Genomic DNA, 21,939 nt, shown 5'->3' with positions numbered 1-21,939 from the left:
TGTGGACTAAGAGGCCAGGATTCCTCAGGGCCCAGGTGACTCAGGTTATTCAGAAATTATATTTGGACTACCAGTCCTCTGCTTGATTTGGGTTGCAAAAGGGGACTTCTAATCACTAAAGTAACTTTTCAAGGTCCCCCTCTCATCACGGTAAGAGTCTCATTTCTTGAGATTTTTATTTCTTTCCATGACTTATGTTTTGGAGAGAGTGGATTCAACAGAAGAGCTGGCTCTGTGCTCATTTTCCAGGGGTCAAACCTTTGTCAGTGGCAAGTCTGCCTCTCTACATGATGTACATTGTGTCCCACTAGTGGTAATAGAAGCTCAGCAATTGATTGACTGTTAGGTTATTTTCAAAGCTGAATATTCACAATAATCTAAAAGACACCCACATAACAACAAGGACAGACAGGGCTCTCATAACCTGCAAAAGACAAGGTGCAAATTTCTTCTTTCCATCCCAGCAACAAATCGACAACTCAGCCAGCAATTAAGTTGGGGTAAAAATTAATTAAAAGAAGAATGTATCAAGGATAGATAAAAGAACAAAAAAAGCTATTGCAGCTGTCTTCTCCAGGACAGAGGCCTATGATTTGAATTTTAATGTTTTCATCTACTTTCTGCTTTTGTGTTTCTTTTATTATTTTTTTCACTATCTCTTATTTGTAGATACAAATTTTTCATATTTAAAAGCTATATTAAATATAATCTTTAAAAGGAGGAAATTCTTTTTTTTAATTGCACAAAATACCGAAGGTGAGATCCACTGATTGCAATGCAATGGTACAGTATCTCTGGAAGCAATTTTATCCAGAAAAATCAATAGCTTTAAAACAATTCACAACCTTAGACCTAATACCTCTACTTCTAGGGAGCTAGCCTATGAAGGTTTCTGCTGAAGGATGTTTATCACAGTATTATTTATAATGTGAAAAAGCCAAAGAGGAGACCTGAAATGTTTCAAAGATGAAAATGGTTTGATAAAATCATTTTTTTTTTGAGACAAGGTCTCACACTGTTTCCCAGGCTGGGGTGCAGTGGCTCAATCTCAGCTCACCACAACCTCCACCTCCCAGGTTCAAGCACTTCTCCTGCTTCAGCCTCCCAAGTAGCTGGGAATACAGGCACACCCCACCACGTCTGGCTATTTTTTTGTACTTTAGTAGAGATGGGGTTTCACCGTGTTGGCTAGGCTGGTCTCAAATTCCTGAGCTCAGGCAATCCACCTGCCTCGGATTCCCAAAATGCTGGGATTACGGCGTTAGCCACTGTGCCTGGTGATAAACAACATACTTAAACTCTAAAATGTTATGTAAGCATTCCAGGCATGCTTTGGAAAAACTATTAATCCTACAAAAGATACTTATGTTATTATATACTAACAGACCAAGATTCTCCAGGACACTTACTTTGTTAAGTGTCTGAAGTGAAATACAATGCTGTATATAAAATGTGACCTCAAGTCAGGCCCCAGTCTTTTCATCTGGAAAATTCTGTTAATTATACTGCCCTTCGCCTTTATAGGTTTTCTGTAGGCGTTAAATAAAATACACTTTGTCAATTGCTTAACACAATGCTTAACACTGGTAGGGAAGCTATAAATGTCAGCTATTGTCCTATGTGCCAAAAAAAAAAAAACCCACAAAGACAGACAGACAGACAGACACACACACACACACACACAAAGACACACATGAAGGGAGAGGAAGTAAAGATTAGGAAGCAGCACATAGTGTATCGGTAGGCAATGGGACCACTAGTGATTTTCATATTCTTTTTTATTTTCTTCTTTATACTGCTTACATTTTCAGTGTTATATAATGAGCTTGTATTACTTCTGTAATAAAAAGAAGGTGGTATAAACCTCACCTTAATATAATAAAACAAAATTACTGGCCAGGCACAGTGTCTCATGCCTGTAATCCTAGCACTTTGGAAGGCTGAAACTGGTAAATCTCTTGAGCTCAGGAATTTGAGACCAGCCTGAGCTCAGTGAGACAGTGAGACCTCGTCTCTGGAAAAAATACAAAAATTAGCCAATGATAGTGGTGTCCACCTTTAGTCCTAAGTTACCTGGGAAGCTGAGGTGGGAGGGTGGCTTGAGCCCAGGAAGTGGCTGCAGTGAGCTGTGATTGCACCACTGCACTCCAGCCTGGGTGAAAAAGCCAGACCCAGTCTCATACAAAAATAAAAACAAACAAACAAGTTATTACTTAAATCTCACATGCTGTCTTGGAGCCATCTTAGTGTTGAGGGATTCAAGAGACTGGAGAGACCAATGGGTGAGACAGGAGGATTTTATTAAAGTGACGACTTGCCCAGTGGATTTGCATCCAAAAGGCTGAGCCTGGAAAAAAGATGGGGCCTGGTTTTTAAGCATGCAGCTGTGCAAAACTTACAGGGTGGGCTTAGCAAGCTTACAGAAGCAGAACAAAGGCAGTTAATCAAACAGTGACAAGTGTATGACTCAAACATGTCTGGTGACCTCTGCTGGGCCACCCAGCAGGCTCTCAGCAGATGATAACTATTTTAGGCTTTCTCAGGCATGTCTTGTGACCTTCTCAGGGTCACACAGGTGGAAAACAGGAACTCAAAAAATCCTTATAAACTTACAGAAATAGTTACAAAAATAGTTATGAGAGCAGAGCAAAGAAATATTGGCCTGGGAAAGAATCTCAAAGGGGGAAGCTGATAAGAAGAACTTGTTTTTCTCATCCCTGTTCCTGGGGTCCATTCCTTCTGGGCTCTTCCTGGCCTTGTATATAAAGTTATCTTAATACTAGCACGGCCTTGGAGTGAGTCAGCCTGGAACAGGCAGGAACTTAGGTTTTTCTCTTTTTAATTTCTGCTTTAGTAGGCCAGAGTTCTGATTGTCACTGCTGAGAAAGTAAAGTGTGTTCAGGCTGTCCATGGTTCTGGGCTCCTCCGGGTCTCTTAGGAGGGCTGTCCCCTCCATCACAGAGAATATCAGGACACTAGCCTGTTTCTAGTTATACTTACACACTCCTCTCCTGTTGTCTATGGAGTGGTGGACTCTGCAGGGAGGGTGACATCGTAGTTAGTCCTAAGAGTCAGACTGCCTGAAGCTCACTGTAACAAGTCCTCCCTTGGGGAAGAAGGAAGTGTGTCTCTGTGAACTTTCCACCTGGGCCAAAGGGCGGCCACTCTCTCTGCTGCCTCTCCCCAACCTTGGCCTTCTGTGCTCCTAGTGAACCTCTCACCCCCTGCCTACAGGCCTGGAATCTCAAGACCATGATGACCTCTGGTCACCCCTGAATCCAGAGCTTTCCCTTTACAAAGGGGAAACTGAGACCTGGAGCAGGGCTGATGTTCAGCCAATGCACAAGGGAATGGCTGAATTGGTGGTAAAATACCGAAATAGTTCCAGTGTGGATGGAAAGGGGCCGCTGCCCTGAGCATCTCTACTGCCCACCTCATCCCTTCCTCCAGGACCCTGGGTCAGCACCAGCAGCGTCAAAGCGGCCAGGATTGGCCAGAGCCCATGCTAATGGCTCTGCCAGCCCTTCTCCCCACCAGAGAGGGCAGGGGGATTCAGGCCATCTAGAGGTAGCATTGTGACCGCGTCTGCAGTAGTCAATCCTTTTGTGCCACGGTCCCTGACTTTGTTGATATGGGCATCAGCCTACATCCCTCTGGTGCTCAGTGATAAGCATCTAAAATCTTCTTAAAGAAAAAATTTAAAAAGCTTTCAAAATATATGATTTAACATATGAAGCTGCATAAACATCTGTAGCAGTTATCCAACTGGTGCTTCTGGTTCTGCCTCCCCAGAAAGTGGATGACCTGGGCCACCCTCCACCACTGCCCTGTAAGGCCATGGGACACACAGCCCATCAGTTCTCTTCATGTGGTCATCCCCCATTAGATGGGAGAGAATACACCTGCCTCATTTTTGTACCTTCTGTGTGAACATTCCACGACAGAGCTTCACTAAATGTGTGATGAAGAACTGAATGAATGAATGAATATGAGAGAAAATGAATAAATGGCTCAGATCCTGGGCTGGAAGGCTGTGTATGAGGATGGTGGGTAGAGGAGCATCTGTTTTTCTTGCCTTTAAGTCATTACTTGTCACTTTGGGGCAGGAGCACAGGCTTTGAATGCAGCCCGACTGGACTTTAATTCTGGCTTTACTAGTTGTGATTGTGTGACCTTGTGCAAGTTACTTAAACCCTCTGTGCCTGTTTCTTTATCTGTAAAATGGAGATAATAAGATGTCAAAGGACTGTGGTAAGAATTAAATGCTTTTAAAAAATCGCAGTTGGTATTAAGTCCTCAATAGATTGGGTTTATCATCATGAGTGCATGTGTTTCTGAAGCAATGCTCATCTTGGGCTGGTACCTACACAGAGACAGACTCTGACCTCTTCTCATCCACATGTATCTGTCTTATGCCTGGTTCCCATTCCCGGATCCTTGGAAGATCCATATTGCTGAAACAGTGAAGGGTGATAGGCAACTCAGGACAACTAAGCTGCCCAAATGCTCCTATGGTCTTTAGCATTTAACAGGAATCTCTGGACACTCACAAGGGGTGATCCTCTCATGGAAGACCAGTGGGGAGGAGGCTGCAGGAAAGTTCAGGCACTGTGCACTTCCCTGACAGCTGCAAATGGTTCTGTTTCCAAGCTCATGGGTCACTACAAATAAGGCAAGTTATATGACATAATAATGTGATTCTTTGGTGCCTCAGTCCACACTGGCACTTTCATACTCCTAGAGTGGATTGCATGGTGGTCTATCAAAAGATATGTCTACCTGGAACACGTGAATGTGCCTTTATTTGGAAAACAATCTGCAGATGTAATTAGATCCAGCACCTTGAGATGATTAGGATGGGCCCTAAATCCAACGACAAGTATTCTTACAAGAAAAGCGGCAGGTAGGGCACAGTGGCTCACACATATAATCCCACCACTGAGGGAGGTCAAGGTGAGAGGATCCCTTGAACTCCAGGCTTTCAAGACCTGCCTGGGCAACATGGTGAGACCCTGTCTCTCCAAAATGTATGTAAAATGTAATAGCCAGGCACGATGGCACCCGCCTGTAGTCCCAGCTACCAGCTACTCAGGAGGCTGAGGTGAGAGGGTAGCTTGAATCTGGGAGGTTGAGGCTTCAGTAAGCTGTGTTCATGACACTGCTCTCCAGCCTGGGGGGCCTCTCCAGCCTGGGGGGCCCCTCGCCCCTCCACAACCTGTGCTAGAAGAGCTGGGCTCTGGCTCTGGGCATCATGCAGCCTCTGAGGTGAGGCTGAGCGCCAGTTTCTGCCCTCCTGCAGCTGGGGACCAACACCCTGACTTAGGCGTCGTGGAGGTTTCTGGCCCAAGGGTCCGTGCTGCTGGTGGCGCTGGCAGGGTCGGAGTTTGCCACAGCTGCTGCTGCGCGCCTTGTGCAGGTTACCACTGCAGCTGAACCTACAGCAGAGGAAGGCAGGGCTGGTCCCAGACAACCTGGGGATCGCTGAGTGGACGGCCCTTTCACCCTAGAGTCAGCTCTTTCTTGTAGGCCCTCAGATCAGGGTGTGCAGGCGCTGGGCACAGGGCAGCCGCCAGGAAATGGCTGAGCTGCCGGTTCCCTCCCTCCTGCAGCTGGGGCCGGACCACCTGAATTAGCCGCTGGGCGGTGTCTGACCCTGGAGTCCGCCTGGCTGGTGTAAAAGCATGGTCTGGGGTTGTCATCAAGGCTGCTCTGCGCGCCATGTGCAGGTGGCTGCTGCAGCTGAGCCCATGACGGAGGCTGGCAAGGCGTTTCCCAGGCAGCCTCAGGGTCATGGAGTGGACCACTATCCCACCCTAGGGTCCACTGTTCCTTTGCCTGAGCCCAGAGTTCCGGGTCGCGGGCACTGGGAACTGTGCAGCCAAGGAGACTGGGCCGAGGGCAAAGGTTTCTGCCCTGCTGCAGCTGCGGGGCTGACTGCCTGAAGTAGGCGCTGAGGCGGCGTTGTCCCCTGTGTCAGGGCTCTGGTGCAGGCAAAGTGCCGGGTTGCTCTGCTGCTGTCGCGCCCTTGTACAGGTGGCAGTTGCAGCTGAGCTCTCGGTGGAGGCTGGCAGTGTTGGTCCCAGAAAGCCTGAAGATCGCGGTATGCACCACCCTCCCAGCCTAGGGTGCACTCTTCCTTGGCCCGCGCCCAGAGCTCGGGGTTTCGGGCGCTGGGCCCTGTGCAGCTGCCCAGAATAGGCTGTGCGGCTGGTTCCCGTCCTGGCAAGGCATCCAGCCATGGAATCTGCACCGCTGTTGGGGGCAGGCAAGGTCGGAGGAGGGGGGTGTGGTTTCCACCATTGCTCAGGGGCGCCACCTGGCGATGGTCGCTGCAGCTGAGAGCACGGCAGAGGCTGGCAGGGCTGGTCCCAGACACCCTGAGGGTCGCTGAGTGCACCGCCCTACCACCCTAGGGTCTGCTGTTCCTTAGATTGCTCCTGGGACGTGGTGGGCGAGCGCTAGACACTGAGCAGCCTCCAGGATGGGGCTGAGCGGCCGATTCGCGCCTTGCTGCAGCTACAGTTTGAATTAGGCGCCACCGCATTATCTGGCCCCGGGGTTAGTGCTACTGGTGGCATGGACAGATGGGGGCTGCCACAGCTGCTATGGGGCTGAGCAGCCGATTCCCGCCCCCCTGCAGCTATGGGACCGACCACCTGACTTAGATGCCTTGGAGGCGTCCGGCCCTGGGGTCTTTGCTGCTGGTGTCTGAAGACAGGGTCAGGGCTGCCACAGCTACTGCCGTGTGCCATGCACAGGCGCCAGCTGCAGCTGAGCCCAAGGCAGATGCTGGCAGGGCTGGTCTGAGGCTGCCCAAGGGTGGGTGAGTGCACCGCCCTTCCACCCTAGGGTCCGTTATTCCTAGACCAGCGCCCAGATTGCGGGGTCGTGGGCGTTGGACACTGTGCAGCCATGAGGATCTGGTTGGGCGGAGATTCCTGCCCTCCTGCGGCTGAGAGGCCAACCTCCTAACACACGCTGCAGTGACCTCTGGCTCTGCGGTCCGCGCTCCTGCTGGAGCTGGTAGAGACCAGAGCTGCCACCGCTGCTGCTTCCAGGAGTGTGCAGGTGGCAGCTGCCGCTGAGCCCGCGGCAGAGGATAGCAGGGCTTGTTCCAGAAGGCTTGAGGGTCCCCAAGTGCACCGCCCTCCCACCCTAAGGTCCAGTCTTCCTTGCCCGCGCCCAGAGAGTGGGATTACGGGCGCTGAGCACAGTGCAGGCGCTGGGATGGGGCTGAGCTGCAGGTTTCCTCCCTCTGGCTGCTGGGGGCCCGACCGCCTGAGTTAGGGGACATGGCAGCTTTTGGTCATGGGGTCTGCACTGCCGCTGGCTTGCACAGGGTCGGGGGCTGCCACAGCTGCTATAGTTCGCCGTGTGCACGTGGCAGCCGCCCCTGAGCCCACCGCTGAGGCTGCAGGGCTGGTCTGGTCCCAGACGGCCTGAGGATCATTTGCCCGCGCCCAGAGCACCAGGTGGCGGGAGCTGGGCACTGTGCAGCCTCCAGGAATCCGCTGAAGGGCGGTTTGCAGCTCTCCTGCAGCTGTGGGCCGACTGCCTGACTTTGGCCACTAGGTGGCGTCGGGCTCTATGGTTTCGGGGCCGCTGGTGTCGGCGGGCGGAGTCCGGGTTTGCCACCGCTGCCCACAGGCTCACCATGGCCTGACTAAATGCTCGCACTGCTCATACATCCACTTTTAAAAACTGGGCTGAACATGAGAACATAATCATTCATATTTTATCCATTTGCATGTATTCAATAACATCCTTTCCCTGTTCTTGTCTCTGCTTTGCAGTCTTTTTCTTTAAAGAATGAATGTTTCCATGTTTTATATCCACAGAATTTCTGGTTTTTCCCGTTGGAGCCCAAGGAGCAAGGGCAGAATGAGGAACATGATGTTCCTTACAGACAGTTACTCATGAGGCTGCAGCACAGAAATTGCAAGAAATGTCAGTCATAAAATGTCCAAGTGCATTTTAAATTGATGGTTATTAAAATCCTTCTTTATCTATAGGGGATCTAAAAAATTAAACAATTCATAATTTAAACACAGTTGCCAGGTAGCCTGAGTCAAAAATCAGGAGAGGCTCCGTGGTCTGAAGTCTCCTAGTGCTCACCTTGGTGAGGGTCTAGTTGCCTAATGGGTTGGTGTAATGAAGTCATTCTAACACAAGCAAAACACGACTCCCTTAGTTGTTCAAAAAATCAGGAAATAGAAAAAATAAATAAAGGAGAATAAAATATTGACAGGAGAGAAAAATGAAGAGTTACTTGGAGATTTGAAGGAGGTGAAATGGACAAAAAGTAAATTTAGCAATTAGAATTTAAAGTCAGTGGATAATTAAGTCGAATAATTTATTCTTATGTCCATGTATTTTGGTTTTAAAGTTTTGATTAATACTCCTCAACACTAATTTCTAACAAATTAGAATATTTTCACATTGTCTATTTTTACCAGTAAGCTTGTAATAAAGATCCACTAGTAATCTTAGTACACCAGAAGAAGCCCATATAATAAACTAATTTTTAAAGAGTCACATTTTATTCAATGTCTATTTATACATGTTACTAGCAATAAACTCTTTTATCTTTAATTTTGAGAAGTTTTACAAATACATAAAAGCAGAATGACTAATAGAGCCGGTAGCCAGGACACAGATTTGGAAAAATAGGTCTAATTGGTTGTTACACTGTGTTTATGTCATACATTTCACTTATTTTTATCAAATAAAAATCAGAATTTGTAAAATGTTAATTAAAAGGAAAACATTCTGAGTAAATTTAGTCCCATGTTTCTTCCTCCAAATCTCTTTGTTCTACACTAACAGGTCAGGATAAGTATGGATGGGGAGGCTGGAAAAGGGGCATCCTTCCCCATGCGGTCCCCAGAGCCATCTTCTCCAAGCAGGACTTGAGGAACATCCTTCTCCATCCAGGACCTAAACGATGTCCTTCTCCACCCAGGAGTTCGGAGGTGTCTTATCCACCCAGGACTTGAGGGGGATCCTATTCCATTCAGGAGTGGGGGAAATTCTTCATCTGGACTTGGGGGGCATCCTTTTCCATTTAGGACTTGGGCATCTTTCTCCATCCAGGACTGGGGGTTGTCCTTCTCCATCCAGGACTGGGGGGTTATCCTTCTCCATGCAGGACTGGGGGTTGTCCTTCTCCATGTAGAACTAGAGGGCATCCTTCTCCACTCAGGAATTGGGGGGCATCCTTCTCTGTGCAGGACCTGGGGGACCATCTTTCTCCATCCAGGACTGAGGGGGGCATCCTTCTCCATCTAGGACTGGGGAGCATCCTTCTCCATCCAGTATTGGGGGTCATCCTCCTCCACCCAGGACCTGAGGGGTGCCCTTTTCTGCGCTTCCTTGGATGGCAGCCTTTCCTGTGCAGTCATTCAGAAAGTCAGGCTGACACATGTTGTCGTCTTGAACTCTGGCATCTTATCTCTATTCTAGGAGAATCCCTTCATGTTTATAGTGATTTACCATTAAATCACTGTGCCGTTTTTTCCTAAAACATATGAGGCGTGTTTTTTGTTCTGACTTCTGTTAGTCCTTTGGTCCCTAGCTCCAGTTTTTTTGTAATTTCTTTTGCAACCTAATATGGGTCCCATTTAGTAAGTATTACATGTACTAGAAAACGTATATTCAGCATTTGTCGTGATTTTAAAATCTTTTATAAACACATAACATCTTTGTCTATTTCCTGTTTAAATTCAGAAGTATGAGTTCCAGCGTCCCTCTCTAGACCTGCTCTTCCTGTTAGTTTCTTTGTATGTCCTGGAGGCGAGGCCAGCATTGGACTTGATGTTGCTTCACCTACTCGGTTCCATTGTCCCTCCATGTGCAATGTCTATCTTGTTGTTTATTATTTCTTCCTTAAATTTTATTTGAACTAAAATTAATTTTGTGGTGGCAGCTTGCTTTCTGTGAATATTTACTTAAAATTTTTATTCCCATTATTTTTATTTCTTTAATTTGAAAGTGCTGCTTTGTTATTGATAATTTTGTATTTTAATATATGAGTTTAATCCTTCTAGGTTTGGTAGGAAAAAGTGATATATTTGAACTTATTTCTATCATTTGATTTTGGATTTTGTATCCCAAAGCTTTATCCTCAATTCTCTTTTCCTTTTTTCAGATTTCTTTTTTCTTTTTTTTTGGAGGGGGAATGGAGTTTTGCTCTTGTTGCCTAGGCTGGAGTGCAATGGGGTGATCTCGGCTCACCACAACCTCCGCCTCTCAGGTTCAAGTGATTCTTCTGCCATAGCCTCCGAGTAGCTGGGATTGCAAGCATGTGCCGCCACACCTGGCTAATTTTGTATTTTTAGTACAGACAGAGTTTCTGGAACTCCCGACCTCAGGTGATCCACTCACCTTGGTCTCCCAAAGTGCTGGGATTACAGGCATGAGCCACCACGTCCAGACTTCCAGATTTATTTTCAATCAACGTTTCATTTTCCACTTCCTTCCTATGCTGGCTTTTAGGTTTTCCAGACTATTTGCCTTTAGTGTCAAAAATTCTTTTGGGAACTTTTGAGTTGTCAACCAATATTATAGGCATATTGGATATTGCTGTTTTTCTCCCAGTGCTCTGGTTATAATCTCTCCTATTAATACCTTGTAGTCTTATTGTTGTAGTTATTTTTTTCTATTAATTTCTGAGATATAAGAATTAGAATTGTCAAGTTGTGGATTTATGCATTTATCCTTTTAATTCAATAACTTTTGCTTCGTGTATTTTGTTATTTTTCTTAGGTGCATACATGCTTATGATTATTAGGTTTTCTAAGCAAATTGACTCATTAGGATAAAACATCCTTTTTTATCCCTGTTGATGCTTATCTTTCTTGTAGTCTGTCTTATCTGCTGTTAATACACTGGCTGCAGTTTTTGATAACAAAGATTTGCATGGTGTATATTTGTCCATCTTTTCAGTTTGAATCTATTTGTATCTTTATCTCATAAGTGTATTTCTTTTTAAAAGCTGATATTGAGGTTTCCTTTTTACCTACTTTGACAGTCTCTGTTCTGCCTTCTGGTCTTCTTCTGGATTATTGTAGTTTTCATTTGTTCGTTTGTTTGTTTTATGGGTTTTTCTTTTTTTTTTTTAGTATGGATTTTTTATCTTGTATTTTTTTAACTATGACTCTCTGTTTCATTTATTTATTTTTAGTGAGTTCTTTAGAAATTAAAATAAAAATACTTAAAGTATATTAAATATCATAACACTGTATATAAAATATAAAAACCTTACCTTACCCTCCTCCCTCCTCTCATCTTTTGTGCCATGTTGTCATAGATTTTTCTTCTGCACATATTGTAATTCCTGGAGGATGTCATTAAAACAGCAATTTCCCCTCCACATGTTTACTATTTTTGGCACAATTTCATCTTTTCTGAGAACTAGAATTTCCAATTGTTATCATTTTTCTTCAGCCTGAACAGCTTTCTTTGGCATTTATTGTTGTTTGAGTGTGATGACAACACATTCTCTCAGACTTTCTTTAATTGAAAATGTACTTCTCTCAACTTCAGTTCTGAGGGTGGCTTCAGCAAATTCAGAATTCTAGGGACACTCTCGACTTTGAATAGCATGAAGTCTCTGCTCAGCAGTGCTCTAGGCACCATCTAACATATTATTATATCTAGTTGTGTCAAATCTGTCATTGGCCATTGAACCCTTTGACAGGTGCTTCTTTTTGCTTCAGTTCTAAGTATTTCATAGTCTTCAGAGATACGGAGAAGTAGCAGTGCTAGTAACAGTACCAGTAAAACCAGGATAAGCCCTAAAATAATTAAGAAGCCATTGCATGCACACACGTGAACGTTTGACTTCAGCTAAAATGCTTTCAAGTGTACTATTTTATCTTTGCACAAGGTTATAATACAAATTAAAATTTTAAAAATATTTTCACTTTATATATGTGAAAACTGCAGCTCAAAGAATTTAAAAGACATGATTGAAATCCCATAACTAGGTAAAGATGGTCAAATCTGGAGCCCACATGTCTCGGTCCCCCCACACCCTGTTACAGAGAGTGCGAGGCTTCACCAGGAAGCTCTTTCAGCTCAAGGATTAGCTCCGGGGAAGTGAGCAGGCAGGCCTGCTTTGCATCCTTTTTCCAGCAGAAATCCTATGTTTGTTTCAAGTTTCTAGTTCTTTCTGTTTTGTTTTGTTTCTTACTAGCATGGCTCTGGGAGTTATTTACACAATTTAATTTTAAAAGAGACAGTCCCCATCACTAAGGTTTCTTGGAAACTTATCATGCAAAAATAATAATAATAATAAATGCTGGTAGATGAGAAACTTCTGCAAAATTGTTATATATATATAATTGTAACTAAAGAAGTATGTGTATTACAGTAATAATTTATTACTGTAATTTTCTTGCCAGATTTGAAGGCAATTTTTAAAGCTCTCCACATGTGGTTTACTGTGGACCAAACACTGGCAGCTTCAGGCTTACAATCTGCTGACAAACCCTTCTTAGTTCCTTCACTTGAAAAATGTGAGCATGCACTGCTCATGTGCCTGGCAAGCACGCAACCCACTCAGGAGAAGGACAGTGGCCACTCAGGTCATCAGGTGAACTTGTGATGGGGCCATCAAGAGGCTGCACGTGAGCTCCAGAAAATGACATTCCCACTATCAACCTATTTTCCATTTCCACCCAATGCCCCACCCCTGCTCCAAATCAAGGTCTCCGCCTCTTAGAAATGCTTGATTTTCAGTATTGCTAAACAGAGGTCAAAGAAAACAAACTGAACAAAGAAACAAATAAAGCCTTTAACACAGTGAGCAAAGACACAGCACCCACCCCTTCCCCGGGCCCCGCAACAGCTCCAGAGCTGCACAGCTGCTCCCAGAGCCTGAGCACAGACCTGAGCTCTGGCCCATGGATGTCACCAATGCATTTCTTCCCTCTGTGTCAAAAAAGCATCCAGAAATTGGATTCATTTACTTGGGACATAAAATAATGTATACCTATAGTTTTGTCCAGAACTGTTTAAACCGGCATGCTGCCTGCCACAATACAGTCCTCCCCCTGCATCAGGAGCTCAGATGGGGGAAGCTGGCAGGGCTGGAGGCCTGGGAGTCACAGGTGCTTAGAGGGGAGAGAAAAGCACCACAAAGAGCCAGGCAGGACCTGCCTACAAGTCACATTTTTAGGGGCCTATTGGTCTGTGTAGGCTGGGAGATGATCTCTAAAGGAAAGGCAAGAAATGCTGCCCCACATCTCCCTCCACCAAACAGAAAGTGCAGGTGGTCAGCCCCAGGGCTCACCTGCCCTTTGCCAGGGTCATGAGCTAGGCCCAGGCTGCACCCTCCACACAACCATCAAGGGGACTGCCTGCCAGGCTGGGACAACTGCACCGGGCCCTGACGCCCTGGGAAGAACAGGGTTGCATTTAACAGAAACAGCTGAAACTGCAGGGATGAGATTGCCTTTCCCCAGGGCCATGGGATGGTTTATAGAAAGTTCTACCCATCAGGACGAGACCTCACATGACACCATCAGAGGAACTGATACCACGCCACAGAGGGAGGAAGCGGGCGCATGCCATAGGTCTGCTGGTCTGCCGGTTTCCACAGCTGTGGGGCTTCTAGAAAGGACACGGCCAGGTTCTCTGAAAAAACAAGCTCCGGGTGCTGCTTTGTCCTCAGGCTGCTCCTCCATGGGACCTGCGGGCAGAAAAATGTGTACCACCAGGACCGTGGTGTCAGCAGAAGCAGGGTTGTGCTCCCTGGGGCAGGAGGGGCTCTATGCAAGCGCCTCTCAGTAAAGAGCATTTGATGGTACATGGACAAGGGCAGGAGCCCTAGACCAAGGACTCCGTGGTGAGCAAGACTCAGGACCCCTTAGGGGTGAGGGCCTGGGTTACACCACCAGGGGTCACCCGGACCCTCAGCAGAAGGTGGAGGGGGTGGTGATCATTACCTTTGCGTCCCTGAAATGGGTGGCAGCCACAGGACATAGGGTTCATTGAACCCACCTTGTGTAACTATTGCCCAGGAAAAGGCCCAGAATTTAATAAAGACAAGGCCCTGTCAGTGGAGTGCTGGATGAGGCGCACCCCCTGGGGCACACCTGAACCTCCCCCAGGGCCTCGGCTGTGAGCTTTGATTATAGACACACCTATGCCACGGCCCCTTCAGACTGCTCCCTTCACCGCTGAAAAACCAGACAGGATGCTTCTGTTCCTGGAAATGTGAATGCCCTTCGTGTGATTTTTACTTTGACTAGAAACTCATCTGCAACCAAAATATAGACTCCCACACAATAATAACGGGAGACTTTAACACCGTACTGTCAACATTAGACAGATCAATGAGACAGAAAGTTAACAAGGATATCCAGGAATTGAACTCAGCTCTGCACCAAGCGGACCTAATAGACGTCTACAGAACTCTCCACCCCAAATCAACAGAATATACATTCTTCTCAGCACCACATCACACTTATTCCAAAATTGACCACATAGTTGGAAGTAAAGCACTCCTCAGCAAATGTAAAAGAACAGAAATTATAACAAACTGTCTCTCAGACCACAGTGCAATCAAACTAGAACTCAGGATTAAGAAACTCACTCAAAACTGCTCAACTACATTGGAAACTGAACAACGTGCTCCTGAATGACTGACTACTGGGTACATAACGAAATGAGGGCAGAAATAAAGATGTTCTTCGTAACCAATGAGAACAAAGACACAACATACCAGAATCTCTGAGACACATTTAAAGCAGTGTGTAGAGGGAAATTTATAGCACTAAATGCCCACAAGAGAAAGCAGGAAAGATCTAAAATTGACACCCTAACATCACAATGAAAAACTAGAGAAGCAACAGCAAACACATTCAAAAGCTAGCAGAAGGCAAGAAATACCTAAGATCAGAGCAGAACTGAAGGAAATAGAGACACAAAAAAACCCTTCAAAAAAATCAATGAATCCAGGAGCTGGTTTTTTTGAAAAGATCAACAAAATTGATAGACCGCTAGCAAGACTAATAAACAAGAAAAGAGAGAAGAATCAAATAGACGGCAATAAAAAATGATAAAGGGGATATCACCACCGATCCCACAGAAATACAAACTACCATTAGAGAAAATTATAAACACCTCTATGCAAATAAACTAGAAAATCTAGAAGAAATGGATAAATTCTTTGACAAATACACCCTCCCAAGACTAAACCAGGAAGAAGCTGAATCTCTGAATAGACTAATAACAGGCTCTGAAATTGAGGAAATAATTAATAGCCTCTCCCTGGGAATGGGCGGGCCTGGGTCCAGTCCACAGGGCCCCTCGCGGGCCCTGACGCAGGATGGAGTTGTGGTGGGGGCAGTGCTGGACCCCAGGGCCCCTGCCTGCCTCCTGGGGAGCCCAGTGACCCGGGGAGCCCAGTGACCCAGGCAGCCCTGGTGAGGCTGTGGGTGTCTGGGCCATAGCGAGGCCCCCGGGCTCCCACAGGACAGATGCGGACAGTGAGGCCGGGGAGGCCCTGCTGCCCTCCAGATTGTCCCTCCAGCCCCCGGCTTTCTGTGGTTCTCTGGGCCCCCTCTGCAGAGGGGCAGGGGAGCCCACTCTGGATCCTGAGACGCCGAGCTTGAGGGACCCCAGAGCTCTAGCGAGGCTGCTTCCTTTGTGGATGGTGTAGCTGAGGTCCAGAGGAGGGCAGGGGCAGGTCCCGGGCGCTCCCTAGGCGAAGGGAGCCGATCTCGGGGAGGGGGTCACCGGGAGCGCTCCTGCGACTTCTAGGGCCCGAAAGCTGGGGAGGATGAGAGACCAGGGGCCTTTCGTCCTCCCTTGGGGCTGGGCAGAGGCTCAGCCTGTGCTGCAACCGGAAGCTGCTTCTGGCAAGTCCGAGCCGCGGTCCCTTTAAGAGGGGGTGGAGCTTCAACCTGGCAGGAGGGCGCTGCCAGCGTGCGTGTCCCTACGGAAGCTGAGACTGCACTTCCTGCGAGGCCCAGGCAGCAGCGGCTGCGTGGTCACAGCGAGCTTCGAAGAAGCAGTGGTGGGTTCCATGTGATGGTGGAGTAGGAGGCAGGTCTCCGCGGTAAGTGGCGGGGGTGTGGACTCCACCAGGAACCCTCCCTGCTCCTTCCCTGCCTCTGCCTGTTTTCGTGCCCTCACTTCTTCGTGGGCATCTGGGCCCGAGTCCTCCGCGTGGGGGCTGTTGTGGGGTCCTGGCTACTGCAGCGTCTGCACCCCGGGAAGGCTATGCCGGTGTCCGACCCGCGTCCAGCGTATAGGAGCGCCCTGGCCCACAGCTGGCGATGAAACGCGGGACCTGGGTCCCTCCGAGCCCCAGGGGCCTCTGAGCTGGAGTCTAGGATTATTTTTGATGCCTCAGCACCTTTAAAAAGAGACCTCGCTAGAGCAGGGGACATCTGTATTTTCAGTTCTTTGAGGAGTCTCCAGTTATTTAGCTGTTTTCCATGGTGTGTATCCTAATTTTCATTTCCACCTACAGTGTATAAGTTTCCCTTTCTCCAAAACCACACTCGCATTCCTATTATTTTTGGTTTGGCGTTTGTTTTGTTTTTGTTTTGAGACGGAGTCTTGCTCTGTCTTACAGGCTGGAGTGCAGTGGCGCCATCTCCGCGGACTGCAACCTCTGCCTGGTTTTAAGCAAGTCTCCTGTCTCAGCCTCCAGAGTAGCTGTGACTACAGGCGCCCGCCACCATGCCCAGCTAATTTTTGTATTTTTAGTAGAGATGGGGTTTCACGATATTGGTCAGGCTGATCTCAAACTCCTGACCTCAGGTGACCCACCTGCCTCAGCCTTGCAAAGTGCGGAGATTACAGGCATGAGACACCGTTCCCAGCCCCTCCTATTTAAAAAAAAAAATCTAGGCATATTCAATAAGTGTGGGATTATCTGTCTGTGGTTTTGAATTACAGTTTTCTAATGAATAGTTTATTTTGAGGACCTTATCTCTTATTTGTTCGATTTTATGGCAGTGTAGAATTGTCTGTTCAGGTTCTTTGCAAAATATTAGATTGGATGCTTTTGCTACTTTGTAGTGTTTTTTGTGTACATGTTAGATGACAACTCCTCCTGAATTACATGATTGCCTGAAATTTTTGCCTAATCTATAGGATGCTTTTGTATTTGGAAACTAGTTTTCTTTGATATGCAGAAACTTTTCATGTTGATGTAGTCCCATATATTTATTTTTGCGTTTCATGCATGTAATTTTCGTCACCCATATAAGAAAATATATATCAGTGACAAAGCATTTAATTGTCAATGAGGTTCTTCTTCAAGGATGTTTGTTTATTTTCCTCTTTGCAAAAGTGAGCAGAGATTCAAGTGACCCAAAATATATGCTCATCCTGTGTTTTAGTTAAAAACATTTTGTGGTTTATGGTCTTTTGTTTTGCCTTCAATTTGGGGGAGGGGGTGTTGTTGATTTTCATACATCGTGTAAAATAAGGTCCTATTTCTCGCTTCTGCATCTGGATATCATTTTTCTCAAAGGTATTCATTCTCTGCCTTCCACATTGCAGTGTTCTTTATCAAAGTCAGTTGATTGTGTCTATATTTGTGTTGATCATGTTTTTGTCCTCCCTGTTTTTGTCCATAGTTTATGCAAGTATCATATGTCAGCTGTATAACTACAACTTGGCAGTGTAATTTGGTATTGAGGATTGTGGGTCTTCACTTTCTATTTCTCACGATTCCTTTAGATATTCATTGCTTTTGTGGTTCCCTGTGATTTTTAGCAATACGTATTTATTTCTGTTAACTTTTTTCCACAACATAAAGGTCCATAATTAGGGGTACATTTTCATACATATAGATTGGGTAATGATCAAATCAGGGTACTTAGGATCTCTACTTACTCGTCCAGGTATTTTTTTTTTTTTTTTTTTTTTGTGGGGAGAACATTCAAAATTCTCCCTTCTTGCTCTAGAAAAATATGTTATTGTTAACTCCAATCACCAGGCTGAGGAGGAGAACCTCAGATTTATTCCTTTAATGTTAAGATAACTTTGTTTCCATAATCAATCCTACCCCATTCCCCCTCTATCTCCCAAACTCTGGTAACCAATATTGTGCTTTCTACATCATTAAGATAAACATCTTAAGATTCACATGAGTGATATCATGCAGTGTTTGTCTTTCTAGGCCTAGCTCATTACATTTAACATAATGTTTTCCAGGTTCATCTGCGTTTCTCTAAATGACACTGTTTCATTATTTTGATGGCTGAAGAATATTTCCTAGTGTATGTATATGAGAGTTTCTTGATCTCTTTATCTGTGGATGAACAGGTAGGTTGAATTTATACCCAGTAATGGGACTGCTAGATGGTATGGTATTTGTTTTTTTCCTATTCTTTGCAAGACCTCTAACTGTTTTTTATAGAGTTAATACTAATTTATGTTTCCACAAACAGTTCCCCTTTCTGGAAATTCATACCAGGAATTGTCTTTTTAAATATTTTGATCTTTCTGTAATGTTCACTCTATTGGAGTGAGATAAGATCTGAGTGTGGTTTTGATCTGCATTTTTCTCATGAGTAGTAATGTTAACCACGTTTTTGTAGACATTGGGTCAGTTTCCTGTCTTCTTTGGAAAAATATCTAATCCGGTTATTTGCCCAGTTTTTGTCTGGCAATTGTTCTGTTGTTTTGTTATTCTTTTGCCAGCTGGTAGTATGACTGGCTTGTACCTTTTCAAAAATAATCCCTTATTCCAAACCTGTAATTTTTAGTGTGCCTTTGTATTTCGTTTATTGTTTCCTTTGTTGGGCACAAACGCTTCACCTTGATGTGGTCCCACATGTGTATAATTTCTTGGTGGCTGTGCTGTTGGTTACTCATCAAGAAAAAACAAAATCACAAATCACTACCAAAGCAGTTCATTGTCAATATTTTTTTCCCTTGTATTTTTGTTTACTTTTTGCGAACCGTGAGCATACATCCAAGTTGCCCTAAATATACGCACACGCGAGGTTGTCTTTATAGGAGCTTTATGGTTGCAGGCTTTGTGTATAATCTTTAATCATTTTGAGTTGATTATTGTGTATCTAGTACCATAAGAGTCCTGTATTATTCTTTTGCATATGGATATCTAGTTTTGGAAATCTTCCCCGTTGTGTCATTTTGGTGGTGTTTTGAAAAATGTGTTCATTCCATATAAATTTTTGTTTATTATTGAGCACATTCATTTTGCTCACTGGTCTGTGTTTCTCTGTGTATGCCAGTAACATATGGGTTTGTTAACTACGGATTTTCATTTAATTAGAACTCAGGGAATGTGATGCATCCCATATGGTTTGTATTTCTCAGAATAGCTTTGGAAATTCAGGGTGTTTCACATTTCCACATAAATTTTGGCATTGTTTCTTTATATTTCTTAAAACACTATTTGTCATATACTAAATTTATACAATTAGAAGGTACAAGGAAGATTTTGATACATGTATATGTTGAGTAATGATAAAATCAGGTTATTTAGCATCGCTTCATCTCCTATAGTTATTATTTTTGAGTGGTAACAACATTCAGAATCTTTCCTTCTAGCTACTTTGAAACATATGATACATTTGTGTTAAGGTTAGTCACCCTGCTGTGGAATAGGAGACCAGAATTGATCACTCTCATCTGAGAGTAACTTTGTACCCATCACTGATTCCTTCTGAGACAGCCTCCACTTCCCCAGCAGCCTCTGGTAAGCCCTATTGAACTTTCTACTTCTAGAAGATAAAGCTTTTTTCAGTCTACATGCCTGAGATCACGTGGCATGGGACTTTCTCTACCAGGCTTATTCTTTGGACCTCATGTTCTTTAGGTTTCTTCATGTTGCTGCAGATGGCAGGATTTCCCAAAGGTTTATGGCTGAAACATATTCCGTGGTGTATCTATACAGCAGTTTCCTCATCCCTGCAGCTGTGTTTGAACAGGTAGGTTGGTTCTCTACCTTGGCCACAGTTAAGAGTGCTTTAGTACCCATGGGAAGGCAGATAGCTCTCTTCAACCTAGGGACTTCAACTGCTTTAAATGTGGAAACAGTGGTGGGGCTGTTAGCCGACTTGGTAGTTGTACTGTGAATTTTTTCAGAAACTTCTAGCTGTTTTTCTTTTTTTTTTTATTTATTATTATTATTATTATTATACTTTAGGTTTTATGGTACATGTGTGCAATGTGCAGGTAAGTTACATATGTATACATGTGCCATGCTGGTGCGCTGTACGCACTAACTCGTCATCTAGCATTAGGTATATCTCCCAATGCTATCCCTCCCCCCTCCCCCCACCCCACAACGGTCCCCGAAGTGTGATGTTCCCCTTCCTGTGTCCATGTGTTCTCATTGTTCAATTCCCACCTATGAGTGAGAATATGCGGTGTTTGGTTTTTTGTTCTTGCGATAGTTTACTGAGAATGATGATTTCCAATTTCATCCATGTCCCTACAAAAGACACGAACTCATCATTTTTTATGGCTGCATAGTATTCCATGGTGTATATGTGCCACATTTTCTTAATCCAGTCTATCATTGTGGGACATTTGGGTTGGTTCCAAGTCTTTGCTATTGTGAATAATGCCACAATAAACATACGTGTGCATGTGTCTTTATAGCAGCATGATTTGTAGTCCTTTGGGTATATACCCAGTAATGGGATGGCTGGGTCGAATGGAATTTCTAGTTCTAGATCCCTGAGGAATCGCCACACTGACTTCCACAAGGGTTGAACTAGTCCCACCAACAGTGTAAAAGTGTTCCTATTTCTCCACATCCTCTCCAGCACCTGTTGTTTCCTGACTTTTTAATGATTGCCATTCTAATGGGTGTGAGATGGTATCTCATTGTGGTTTTGATTTGCATTTCTCTGATGGCCAGTGATGGTGAGCATTTTTTCATGTGTTTTTTGGCTGCATAAATGTCTTCTTTTGAGAAGTGTCTGTTCATATCCTTTGCCCACTTTTTGATGGGGTTGTTTGTTTTTTTCTTGTAAATTTGTTGGAGTTCATTGTAGATTCTGGATATTAGCCTTTTGTCAGATGAGTAGGTTGCGAAAATTTTCTCCCATTTTGTAGGTTGCCTGTTCACTCTGATGGTAGTTTCTTTTGCTGTGCAGAAGCTCTTGAGTTTAATTAGATCCCATTTGTCAATTTTGGCTTTTGTTGCCATTGCTTTTGGTGTTTTAGACATGAAGTCCTTGCCCATGCCTATGTCCTGGATGGTAATGCCTAGGTTTTCTTCTAGGGTTTTTATGGTTTTAGGTCTAATGTTTAAGTCTTTAATCCATGTTGAATTCATTTTTGTATAAGGTGTAAGGAACGGATCCAGTTTCAGCTTTCTCCATGTGGCTAGCCAGTTTTCCCAGCACCATTTATTAAATAGGGAATCCTTTCCCCATTTCTTGTTTTTCTCAGGTTTGTCAAAGATCAGATAGTTGTAGATATGTGACATTATTTCTGACGGCTCTGTTCTGTTCCATTGATCTATATCTCTGTTTTGGTACCAGTACCATGCTGTTTTGGTTACTGTAGCCTTGTAGTATAGTTTGAAGTCAGGTAGTGTGATGCCTCCAGCTTTGTTCTTTTGGCTTAGGATTGACTTGGCGATGCGGGCTCTTTTTTGGTTCCATATGAACTTTAAAGTAGTTTTTTCCAATTCTGTGAGGAAAGTCATTGGTAGCTTGATGGGGATGGCATTGAATCTGTAAATTACCTTGGGAAGGATGGCCATTTTCACGATATTGATTCTTCCTACCCATGATCATGGAATGTTCTTCCATTTGTTTCTCTTCTCTTTTATTTCCTTGAGCAGTGGTTTGTAGTTCTCCTTGAAGAGGTCCTTCACATCCCTTGTAAGTTGGATTCCTAGGTATTTTATTCTCTTTGAAGCAATTGTGAATGGGAGTTCACTCATGATTTGGCTCTCTGTTTGTCTGTTATTGACGTATAAGAATG

At 44.8% G+C, this 21,939-nt stretch overlaps 1 pseudogene; it reads left to right on the top strand.

The window, feature by feature from the left end:
• The first annotated feature begins 15,928 nt into the window (after window positions 1-15,928).
• The window catches only part of LOC129049436 (double homeobox protein A-like), a 53,177-nt pseudogene continuing 47,166 nt past the window's right edge, over window positions 15,929-21,939 (top strand).

This window comes from Pongo abelii, chromosome 14 (genome assembly GCF_028885655.2).
Source record: "Pongo abelii isolate AG06213 chromosome 14, NHGRI_mPonAbe1-v2.0_pri, whole genome shotgun sequence".
Taxonomy (NCBI): Eukaryota; Metazoa; Chordata; class Mammalia; order Primates; family Hominidae; genus Pongo; species Pongo abelii.
This window is presented reverse-complemented; position numbering and strand designations above follow the sequence as displayed.